Source organism: Coregonus lavaretus (genome assembly GCF_964263955.1).
Source record: "Coregonus lavaretus genome assembly, chromosome: 15".
Lineage (NCBI taxonomy): Eukaryota > Metazoa > Chordata > Actinopteri > Salmoniformes > Salmonidae > Coregonus > Coregonus lavaretus.
The window spans coordinates 3606276-3619484 of NC_140002.1; positions in this window are offsets into that span (position 1 = coordinate 3606276).

Consider the following 13209-nt stretch of genomic DNA (forward strand, 5'->3'; position numbering starts at 1 on the left):
TCACAACAGGCGTTCTGGTTTGATCTCCATTTTGACATGCAAAAACTAATACCTCAAGCTTAGCTGCTAATGTGCTGAATAAGTTAAAGAAAGTAAGCTGGTATTCCTCTTCCCTTAAGACCATAATCAAAGGGAAACGGCGTCAGAAAAAAAGGCACAGTTTTATAGACGCTGCTTTGTCACTTCTTTATTTTTGTAATCCGACCAAGGTTGTAGTAAGAATGAACAGAGCATTTTATTGGGGAATGTATGGCGTTGGAGGTACCAGAGGCCCTCAGCGCTGGCCGGTATAGAGATGAAAAGTGACCCCCCTCTGTGTCTGAGGTCCTGCTAGCTAGGAGAAGAGAGGCTAGGGGCTAGTTCTCATCAGGGCTGCACGTGAGCAGAAAGCCCTGTTTCTCGTGTATTATTATTATTATTATTATTATTATTATTATTATAGCATTGGTGCAAATCTCCCGAGCCTTTATTCAACCTGTTTTTAATCCCACTCAAAAAAGAGAAATGAATTAGAAAAGTCAGGCATGTCATCAACACATTTACATCTAGAGGAGATGCTGTAACTAGACCTGCAGACCTCTCTTCCTGTGCCAGCCCAGCTAACTCAGCCAGTGTTCTAAGCATAAATGAAGATAGTCCATGCGATGTGCTCTACTACATGCGTCCCACAATGCAGTTCACTCACTCAAACGACTGCAATAAAGAGGTTATACCTAGATGCTTTAGGGAACCAAAGACGGCTGTGCAGTAGTGAGTAACACTATCTCATTTCAGTTCTTCACAGAGTTTTCATTATTGTTTTCTTATAATTTTCCTTACGAAGACCAGATGGACTCCAGCAAACCAAAGATTGACCTTGAATAGATAATAGTGCAGTGAAAATCCAGGAAAACACTAGTGAAAACAACTGGACTTATTCAGTTTACAGACACCAAGGCTTTTTCACCAGTCAATCCCCTCATTTTCAAAGGTCAAAATGGAGACATTTGTTGCTAGGCAGTTGTGTAACGTGGATAGGTCTGCAACAGGTTTGGGAAATGAACACAAAAAGCTAAACAAAGGCTCACGTTTGGTTATTATAGTCGTACAGTGTCTGAATCTACTAGCGTTAAATATGTCAGGGAGTGAGTGCTGAAATAGAACTAAACACACTAGTGAAAACCGTATCCTTGTGTTGGCTTGATGGTGTTCTACTGCACCAGTTCTGCACCATGGCTTTAGCTTGTGGGTGTGGTGGATAAACATTTTAGAAGTTAAAAACACTTTTTGAAGAATTTGCTGTTAATGAGATAAAAAAAAAAATGATTATTTTATACATGGCCTGCTGATTTTTGGTACAGTGTTTTCTAGCTAAATTATTTTGTCATGCACATATAAACATTTATGCACTACTTTTCTAAATATTTTTTTTTTCAACAGTCATTTTAGGCACATTTTTCACAAATGGGAAAACTCCTTTTTGCAATACCTCAATTTTTCACATTGTGAAAGGTAGCTTTTGTACTTTTGTTACTGAGAGATCTGCATATATGGAAATTTTCATTTAAAGAAAAAATTTGAGTGATTTCGATTTATATTATTTTCAAATATGCTTTTTATATGTTTCAGTGCTGAGGAATCTTCACGACTAAGTGCGCACGTGTGTTGATGCGACTTCGAAACGACAGAGGAACGATCAGTGTATTGCTTAAGGTCTTAGATCTTATTCACTAGATGTTTCACAAAAAATCTGATCTTAACAGCATGGCGAGGAAAAAGTTGTCATTTAAAATTGAATGTTATTGTTTAAAAAATGGCTACCCTAGTTGAAAAATGGTAACTTCTCTCTTTTTGCTTTCCTCTCCATAGCTGGAATATAACTATTATAAGGATAATGCAAATTTATGGTTCATGCTTCGGCAGAATCTCGTATCACAAGAATGGATGTTTGGTGTTTAGATATTTTAACATTTGAAAATATATATTCTTGAACTTGCCAACTAGCTCCTATTGTAATCCTTAGCATGCATGACGAAAAAAAGATAAGTACATGAATTAGCTACTGAATTTGATTGTTGTGGTTGTGCACCAGATGTTTCTCAACTTTAATTTGTTAAGGACACCCCCACACCTCACTCCCCTCCCATGTGTTAATCTCTTTACCTTCCCCATACTCAGACCTCTGCAGGATGCAAAGAAAAAATATGAGAAAATAAGAAGAAAAAAAAACTAACTCTAAAATCAATTTTAGCAGTGCAGGACTTGAGCATCTTATAGGACACTGTTGAAAAGACTTGATAACTCCTCTCCACTGTCTGTTGAGATAATTCAACCGTGTTGGAGGAAGGGGAACTTTAAGACTTGAATGTGGTAAATGTTGCAAGTTAACTTCGAGTTGTTATGTGCAATACATTTTTTTTGAACTTTTTTCCAGATAAAGACTCTTTGCAATGTAATTCTTTAATGCCATTTTTAATTGCAGACATTTAAAGAAGACGTTAATATGTTTTTCACAGTCATTTTCTACTGTTATTGTAATCCTTTTCATGCTGGTGTTTGTAGAAAAGAAAAATAAATCAAACTATTTGTACTAATATAAATAATTGAAGTTATTTTTAAACCATTAAAGGTTTTGTGCTCATTTGTTTATTTCAAGCTACTGTGATTGCATTGTAATTATTAGGTCAATAATGTATTTAGCTGTTTATTGGTATATTTTTAATTGGAATGTATAATTAATTTTTATAATTTTGATCAGATTTTTGTTATATTTTTGAGGTGAAGCTTTTAATATGTTAAAGTGTCTAGTTTTTACTAATTGCTATATTGTGCTCCACAATATATGATTAACATTTTCTGAAGGAAAATAAATATTTAAATATTTGTCTGTTAATGATGTTACTTAATGGCAAAATTTCAATAGTTTTTAACTGTGTATGGGAAGGTTGTATTTATTAATAGCATTTTTTACTTAAGATATCATCTTAATTTCTATTGTCATTTCACTTTATAAGTTCCTATTTTTGTATTTTCCTTTCTAATTAAGTTATGTAATACAAAATGTCCATATTTCGAGGAGTTGGTCTGTAGAAGTGCTAGTGAAACGAAAAATAAAATTCTGTTATTTAATTGTTTGCAGCCAACTATTTATAACAGTGTGCATCATTTTTAAATATTTGTAATGTGAAATGTTGAATGAATAAAACTTAACTGTGATAAGATAAGGCCCACTGTGTGTTTATTTCTGTGTGGACTGTAACAGTGTGTAGCGGTTTATATCAGTTGCTGCTTTCATAAAGCTAGGCAGCAGCCATTGCTGGGCCCTGGCTGATAAAACCTCCAAATTAATTCCGATATCTTTACTACATACAAGCAAATAAGGTCACAATGAGTTATGTAAGTTATGCTGTGTGTGTGTGTGTGAGAGAGAGAAAGGGTGTTAAAATGGTGACCTCCAGAGCTTTCGATAATGTCGGTATCAAAGTAACCATTAATATTTTATGAGCATTTATTTTGCAACCATTAATTATTTCCTTGTCCAGGCTACGAAGTCAGTGTGTTTGAATGCCAGCCATTACTCTGATATTGTCAGACACAGAATGTCACTATAATGCTGCGGTCATCCTTGGTCATCCTAAACAAGCCATAGCTGATTAGCTGATGAAGCAAGTCATTGTAAAATAGATGTGTCATCATGCATGCCAGGGTATTGATAATGCTGCATAAATGCCCTTGGATAATGAGGTGTGATTAGTGTGTCTACAAACACTGGAAGGAATTCATCTTCCTCAGACTCAGCAGCTCCACCTGCCTGCTGACTGGTACATTACCAATATAAAGTAGGAAACCGTTGGTTGCCCAATTTAGAATCCACTCTACTGTAGTCTTCTAATAATCTGTCCAACCTGAAAAGAAAACCATTAGCTCACTACCTTTGGGACCTTGCGTACCTTAGGTAGCAGCACTCACATTGCCTGAGTACGGCAATATGATTTTCCTTTAATGTAGGCAAAACCATCTCATATCCTATTAGAAGAGAGTGGGGTATGTTGAGCCATTTTTTTTTACATTCAGCATCACATTTACATTTTACATTTTAGTAGACGCTCTTATCCAGAGCGACTTACAGGAGCAATTAGGGTTAAGTGCCTTGCTCAAGGACACATCGACAGATTTTTCACCTAGTCGGCTCGGGGATTAGAACCAGCGACCTTTCGATTACTGGCACAACGCTCTTAACCACTAAGCTACCTGCCGCCCATCACTACGTCAAGGGGAATATAGTATTCTTTCTAACAAAGATATCTACCTATATTCAAAATGTTGTGTATCCCGGGAAATAATCAGAATTCATGTAAACATAACAGTTTTGAAAACGTAGCTTGTCTAAAGAAAAAGTGGTCTCTTGACACAACTTACCCCGGGTTTGGGGTACAATGAGAATAGGGACAGAGTAAGTTGAGCCTCCTTGGGGTCAGTGGGTGATGGTGATGGTAGGTCAAAGTTGAATTCATCGATTGGGGGTGTACATTCAGATATAGATCTCTCTTTTCAATATCACTTAACCTTCCATTTCTTGACCAGTTGTCCGGGACAAGGATGTTGTTTTGATGTGCCAATTCGTAGGCAAGATCTCTGCATTTGAGGCTACTAAGCCCATGAAACTGGTCTGTGAGATTCTTAATATGTTTATCAAGCTCAGACTCCATGTCATCAGATAAGACCTTGTGTGCCTCTGCTGCTCTATCATAGCCTCTCTTTCGAACAGGTACATGTTCATTGTCTTTTTTGTTAATGTACCTCTTCAGTGTCATTCAGTCTATTTTTTCATCCCTTGCTGCAGCTCCAATGGACTTCTTCCCTTCTCTCACTTCCTTGGCTGCTCTCTCCAGAACCTCAAGGGGGGCTAGACCCCTGCCTGTTTAATACACGAGGCATGATGATGTCTGCTCTGTAACAATACAAATGCACTATCTTGAGTTCATATTCACGACAGACTATATTTTGTCTGTTTTATGCTTAGTATTCATAGTATTTTTGCGATCATCATTTGTATGGGGTATGGTGGCCATTGGCTGAACTTACCCCATGGCCATTGGCTGAACTTACCCCAAGGCAAACATTTTGACTATATTAGCCCACACAGCTACAAGGATGCACTTTCATGTTAGGTTTAGGACCTCATATTGAAGACCCCAACAGATGTATAAATGTCTTAAAGCAATCTACTTTGGTTTAAATACAAGCATCATGAAACCTTTAACACAATAAATTCATTTGACTTTGCAAAAATCCATTTTTTGGACCTAACTTGCTTGCCACTTTTTGCATGTGTTTTCTTCATTTACAGACTCCATGAAGTTATGACCTCTTTTTGTGTATGGTTTCCTAGAAACAAGTGCTGGCTCAACTAACCCCACTCTCCCCTAGTGTTTTTCTTCAATGTAGACAAAATAATCTGATATCCAATTACCTTGCTATCATCCAAATAGGTCATGCAAGAGAAACAGTTTCGGATAGCATTGCATGGATATCCCGCTGCAGGATGTGTGCACAGAATATTAGTGACACAAGGCTTGGATGAAAGACCCAGATGACATCACGCCTGTCTATCTCACAGGGGAGACAAAGGTTCTGCTGAGCCAATCCATTCTGCTACCGGATGCCTGCATCTCTCTCTCTCTCTCTGCTTCTGTGGCAGTCAGCAACAAGGTCACAGAGACATGGACCACTCTGTAAACACAGCTAAGTCGTGGTGTCTGGTAAGACTCGTAAGAAAGGCAAGGCCTCTGCCCTGGGCATGTTGTCTCAGTTAGAAAATGTATAAGAATCAGTACTCTAGGACAGGAATTAGAAATCTTAGGTTATTGAACACTGTGTGAATCCTGTGTACCCTATGTGGCCTGGTCAAAAGTAGTGCAGTAATCAGTGCATTGGAAAGTATTCAGACCCTTTGACTTTTTCCACATTTTGTTATGTTACAGCCTTATTCTAAAATGGATTAAATCGTTTTTCCCCCTTGTCAAGCTACACACAATACCCCATAATGACAAAGCAAAAACAGGTTTTTAGAAATTTTTGCAAATGTATTACAAATAAACATGGACATTTACATAATTATTCAGACCATTTGCTAAGTACTTTGTTGAAGCACCTTTGGCAGCAATTTGGCTGGGCCAATAAAGGACATTCAGAGACTTGTCCCGAAGCCACTCCTGCGTTGTCTTGGCTGTGTGCTTAGGGTCATTGTCCTGTTGGAAGGTGAACCTTCGCCCCAGTCTGAGGTCCTGAGCGCTCTGGAGCAGGTTTTCATCAAGGATCTCTCTGTACTTTGCTCCATTCATTTGCAAAAATTTCTAAAAACCTGTTTTTGCTTTGTCATTATGGGGTATTGTGTGTAGATTGATGAGGACCATTTTTTATTTAATCAATTTTAGAATAAGACTGTAACGTAACAAAATGTGGAAGAAGGGAAAGGGTGTGAATACTTTCCGAATTCACTGTATGGAATAAGATGCCATTGGGATGCAACCACTATTTTGATCTACATTAGCATATTGATATCATATTTTCCACAGACATTTTACTCAAAGTAAGGGACAAATGGAGCTAGGGTTAGGTAAGGGGACAAAAAAATATGTTCCCCACAAGGGGGACAGGGCGCACAGGAGCGTAGGACCTATACCAACTCACCTTATAAACCCCTCTAGATAGTAAGGAACAGTCAAAAGGATGCTCGACTGTCTAGTTGAAAGGGTTGCAAAGGCCACTCAGAAATCGAACCAGGAGAACCACTCAGAATCGCTCAGAACTCCAACCAGGAGATTCAGATGGAATGTAAATAAAGGTAAATAAAAATAAAAATCTTCTGTTGGGGATTGCGACCACAGATACCAAACCTAAATACATATAAACACACGAAAACCCATAAATAGTAAATATTCCAAAAATGTTATTACAATGGTCCTACAGCTGTAATGCTAAATGAAAACCTCACCGTAACCCTCACCCTCACGCTAACCCAGCCCAAATAGGGCTCTCCCACCTCCCAATTCCGAATTTAAACCCTGTTCAACCGGTGGATTGATCAAATGGATGCATTGTGTTTTCCTTTGTATTTGTGCCCTCTTGTGGTGTTTGGTGAAACAGATGGTATAGATGGCTAGATTGAACAGGTGGATCATAGCCCTCTCATATAGCCTACAGTGCATTCGGAAAGTATTCAGACCCCTTGACTTTTTCCACATTTTGTTACGTTACAGACTTATTCTAAAATTGATTAAATTGTTTTTCTCCTCATCAATCTACACACAATACCCCATAATGACAAAGCAAAAACAGGCTTTTAGATTGTTTTGCAAATTTATAAAAAATATCACATTTACATAAGTATTCAGACCCTTTACTTAGTACTTTGTTGAAGCACCTTTGGCAGCGAATACAGCCTCGGGTCTTCTTGGGTATGACGCTACAAGCTTGGCACACCTGTATTTGGGGAGTTTCTCCCATTCTTCTCTGCAGATCCTCTCAAGCTCTGTCAGGTTGGATGGGGAGTGTTGCTGCACAGCTATTTTCAGGTCTCTCCAGAGATGTTAGATCGGGTTCAAGTCCGGGCTCTGGCTGGGCCACTAAAGGATATTCACAGACTTGTCCCGAAGCCACTCCTGCGCTGTCTTGGCTGTGTGCTTAGGGTCATTGTCCTGTTGGAAGGTGAACCTTCGCCCCAGTCTGAGGTCCTGAGCGCTCTGGAGCAGGTTTTCATCAAGGATCTCTCTGTACTTTGCTCCGTTCATCTTTCCCTCGATACTGACTAGTCTCTCAGTCCCTGCCGCTGAAAATCATCCCCACAGCATGATGCTGCCACCACTATGCTTCACCTTAGGGATGGTGCCAGGTTTCCTCCAGACGTGACACTTGGCATTCAGGCCAAAGAGTTCAATCTTGGTTTCATCAGACCAGAGAATCTTGTTTCTCATGGTCTGAGAGGCCTTAAGGTGCCTTTTGGCAAACTCCAAGCGGGCTGTCATGTGCCTTTTACTGAGGAGTGGCTTCCGTCTGGCCACTCTACCACAAAGGCCTGATTGGTGGAGTGCTGCAGAGATGGTTGTCCTTCTGGAAGGTTCTCCCATCTCCACAGAGGAACTCTGGAGCACTGTCAGAACGACCATCGGGTTCTTGGTCACCTCCCTGACCAAAGCCCATCTCCCCCAATTGCTCAGTTTGGCCAGGCGGCCAGCTCTAGAAAGACTCTTGGTGGTTTTGCTCTGACATGCAGTGTCAACTGTGGGACCTTATATAGACAGGTGTGTGCCTTTCCAAATCGTGTCCAATCAATTGAATTTACCACAGGTGGACTCCAATCAAGTTGTAGAAACAAGATCAATCGAAACAGGATGCACCTGAGCTAAATTGTTTGTCTCATAGCAAAGGGTCTGAATACTTATGTAAATAAGGTATTTCAGTTTTCTATTTTTAATATATTTGCAAACATTTCTAAATAACTGTTTTTGCTTTGTCATTATGGGGTACTGTTTGTAGATTGATTAGGTACATATTTTTTTATTTTATCCATTTTAGAATAAGGCTGTAACGTAACAAAATGTGGAAAAAGTCAAGAGGTCTGAATAATTTACGAATGCACTGTACATACAGACAGGGCATATGATCAGGGCAAGACCAGATTTAAGTGCCTTTGAACTGGGTGTGATAGTAGTTGCCAGGCGCACCTGTTTGTGTCAAGAACTGCAACGCTGCTGCGTTTTTCACGCTCAACAGTTTCCATTGTTTATCAAGAATGGTTCACCACTCAAAGGACATCCAGCCAACTTGACACAACTGTGGGAAGCATTGGAGTCAACATGGGCCAGCATCCCTGTGGAATGCTTTCGATATCTTGTAGATCCATGCCCCGGTGAATTGAGGCTGTTCTTGTGACGTGGTGAGGTTGGACCCAGGAGCAGAGAAGAGACCAGATGAGGAATCAGTGGTTAAGGATAAACTTAAATACTTTACTGAGAAACGGTAACAGAAGGATCACAGTAACACTGGGAAAACAACAAACACTGCTTCTGGAAAACTCACTCAGGAGAAAAAACGCACATGGCAAAAAAATCAAGCTTCTGCAAAGGACAAGAGAAAACACACCTCTCTTAACAGCGAAATCATAATGAGTAATAGGACACACCTGAGTGTCATTAATGTCTCTAGGACGGTCTCTGCCGCCCTCTGGTGACAGGTGGAACCATGACAGTATCCCCCCTTCTAGGAGTGGCTCCAGCCGCGGAGCAAGGGCGACCACTACGTAGTTGGTTGAGGTCCCAAACAAGTCCCGGATCCAGGATGTTCCGGGCAGGCACCCACGCCCACTCCTTGGGGCCGTAGCCCTCCCAGTCCACCAGGTACTGCAGGGTGCCTCAGACCCGACGAGCCTCCAACAGACGCCGGACAGTGTATTCCGGGTGGCCATCAACATGTCGAGGGGGCAGGTGTGGGGGGAGAGAAGGGACTGGTCCTTACCAGCTTGAGACGGGAGAAATGGAAGGATGGACAGACCCTCATAGACCTGGGAAGATGGAGACGATAGGTGACCGGGTTGATGACCCTCAGGATCTTGAATGGTCCTGTGTAGCATTGAGCGAGCTTCCGCAAGTCCATCTTTAAGGGAAAATCACGGGTAAACAGCCACACCCATTGACTCGGTTGGAGGAGCCGAAGAGGCCTTCGGTGCCGGTTTGCCTGGTGTTGATTTCGGGCAGAGGAGCGGAGCAAGGAGGATCGCGCTCTGATTCAGGTGCGGTGACATCGTCGAATGAATGCCACGGCTGCTGGCACCCCCGCTTCGGCATCTTGTTCAAGAAACAGGGCAGGGGCGAACCCGAACTGACACACGAACAGCGGCAGACCAGTGGACGAGTTCGGCAGTGTGTTATGAGCATATATTCCGCCCAGACGTGGAACTTGCTCCTTTTGATGGCCTGAGTGGAGACGAAACAGCGGAGGAACTCCTCCAGCTCCTGGTTGGCCCGCTCATTTTGCCCATTCGACTGTGGGTGGAACCCAGAGGAGAGACTCACCGACACCCCCAACAGGGAGCAGAAGGCTTTCCAATACCGTGCAACGAACTGGGGCCAACGATCCGAGACAAGTCCTGGGGAAATCTGTGTTGTCGAAAGACATGGGTAATCATGAGATCAGCGGTCTCCTTCGCCGAGGGCAACTTGGGTAAGGCGATGAAATGGGCTGCCTTGGAGAACCGATTGACGACCACCAGGATAGTGGTAAGCCCTTGGGATGGCGGTAACTCTGTGATAAAGTCTACGGACAGGTGGGACCAGGGCCTGCTGGGGATGGGCAGAGGTTGGAGCAACTTGCTTTGGGCACAGGTGGAACAAGCCGCAACGAAGGATCTCACATCCTCAATCATATTGGGCCACCAGAATTTCTGCCTCAGGAACTCCCATGTCCGATTAACCCCTGGATGCCCAGTTAATTTAGAGGAGTGTCCCCATTGTAGTACTCGAGAACGGGCTGATCGCGGAACATAAAGTATGTTAGTGGGACCTCCGCCGGGGTCAGGTTCTCGGGTCTGGACTTGTCGTACCATGGTCTCAATACTCCCTACCACAGGAGCCACAATGCGGGAGCTGGGGATGATGGGCTCGGAGTCCCTCTCCTCATTAGAGACATCATGTTGATGGGACAGGGTGTCTGCTTCCTGATTCTTGGATCCCGGGCAATAGGCTAGAGTGAAGTTGAACCTGTTAAAAAACAGAGCCCACCTAGCCTGGCGAGCGTTCAACCTCTTGGCTTCTTGAATGGAGACCAAGTTCTTATGGTCCGTCCAGATCAGGAAAGGATGAGGTGCCCCGTCCAACCAGTGCCTCCACCCCTCAAGGGCCCACTTGACTGCCAAGAGCTCCCGGTTGCCTACATCTTAGTTGCGATTCCGCTGGCAAGAACCTCTTGGAAAGAAAGGCACATGGGTGCAGTCTCTTGTCCCCCTCGTTCCACTGTGAAAGGACTGCCCCTGCTCCGGTGTCCGAGGTGTCCACCTCTACCACGAAGAGATGAGTAGGATCAGGATGAACGAGGATGGGTCCAGAGGTGAAACGTCCCTTGAGCTCCACGAATGCCCTGTCAGCCTCGGGGTTCCAGCCAAAACAGGTCAGGGACTTGCGGGTTAAGACCTTGAGAGGCGCCGCCACCACACCAAATTTGCGTATAAAACGCCTGTAAAAATGTGCAAACCCGAGGAACCGCTGGACTTGTTTGAGTGAGATGGGACAGGGCCAGTCGGTGACCGCCTTAGCAAGGTCCATTTGGATGCCGGCGGTAGAGATAATGTGGCCCAGGAAAGAAACTTGGGATACATGGAACTCATAATTCTCTATCTTGATGTATAGTTGACTCTGTAGGAGGCGTCTCAGGACTTGGCGGACGTGCAGGATGTGTTCAGGAAGGGTCTTGGATAAGATCAGGATGTCGTCGAGGTAAACAAAGATGAATCGATTCAACATATCCCTAAGAGTGTCATTGACTAGTGTTTGGAAGACTGCCGGTGAGTTCGATAATCCGAATGGCATGACTAAATACTCATAGTGGCCACTAGGCGTGTTAAAGGCAGTTTTCCATTAATCTCCCTCCCTGATTCTCACCAGATTGTAAGCGTTGCGGCGGTCCAGTTTGGTGAAGAATTGGGCCCCTTGGTCCAGCTCCAAGTCGTCAGACATCAGGGGTAGGGGGTAACGATTCTTAATCGTAATCCTGTTCAGCCCTCGGTAATCAATGCAGGGATGCAGACCTCCATCCTTCTTTCCCACGAAGAAGAAGCCTGCACCAGCTGGGGATGTTGAGGAGTGAATGAAACATGCCTCCAGCGACTCCCGGATGTAATTGTCCATGACTGCTGCTTCAGAGGTCGAGACGGTAGGTAGGAGTTCTATGGCACAGTCGTATGGATGATGAGGAGGGAGAGTGGCGGCTTACCTCTTACTGAAGGCCTCCCGGAGGTCGTAGTATTCGGGAGGGAGAGTGGAGAAATCTTGGTCTTCAATGGATGCAGGGGGATGCGGAGAGGCTCTTGGTGGGGGTCTTAGACATTTAGTCTGGCAATTCTTACCCCAGTCTAGTAGGTGTCCCGTGGACCAGGAGAATAGTGGGTTATGTAGCACTAGCCAGGGGTACCCTAGGATAAGTGAGTTCTCGGGAGCAGTGATCAAAATAAAACTAAGAGTCTCTGAGCTGTTCACCCCAACCTGCAGTAGAATGGGCCTTGGTCTGATATTCCACCTGGCCGGAGCCAATGGGGCGTCCATCGAGGGCTTAAATCTGCAGAGGGATGGGATATTTCACGCAGGGGATTTGTAATTCTCTGGTGAAGTCTTGATCAATGAAATTATCCCGCACCCCGGAGTCCACGAAGGCTTGAATCTGTCCAGTGGAGGGTTGCAGGTAGTGACAGATGGTGACTGGGTAGCCGAGGTGAAACTGCACAGCTCGTCAGGGTCTCCCCTTGTCCTGGCGAGTCCTGGCGTTTCCTGTCAGCTCTGGGCATGTAGCACGGAGATGGCGAGACCTCCGCAGTAGCGGCAGCAGCCTTTGCGCATGCGCCTGTCACATTCCTGTGGGCTCAGATGTGTGCATCCCAGCTGCATGGGCTCCCCAATGCTGGGCTCGGGGGGATTGGGGTGCTCTGGAAACCGGGATACTGGGGTGGTGTCAAAAAGGCGCTGTCTCACGTGTTCTCGAGGTGGTTGTCAATTCTGATTGCCAGCGTTATCAGGGACTCGAGGTCCTCTCCCAGTTCCCGAGAGGCCAGTTCATCCTTGATGGAATTAGACAGACCCTGGTGGAAAGCGGTGACCAGTGCCGCCGTATTCCACCCACTCTCGGTGGCGAGGGTGCGGAACTCAATGGCGAAGTCAGCCACTGGTCTGGACCCTTGGCGGATGTTGAACAGTCAGCTGGCCGCTTCTCGTCCGCCGACTGGGTGGTCGAAGACTCGTCTCAGCTCGGCAGTGAAAGCTAATATGGAGCTGCAAGATGGTGGCTGCTGTTCCCACACCGCCATTGCCCACGCCAGAGCCTTGCCCGAGAGTAGAGAGATGATGTAGGCGATCATGGCCCGAGCAGTGTGGAATGAGGAGGACTGTAGCTCGAACACCAGAGAGCACCGAGTGAGGAACCCCTTGCATCCTCCCTGGTGGCCGTCATACCACTCGGGGGATGGGA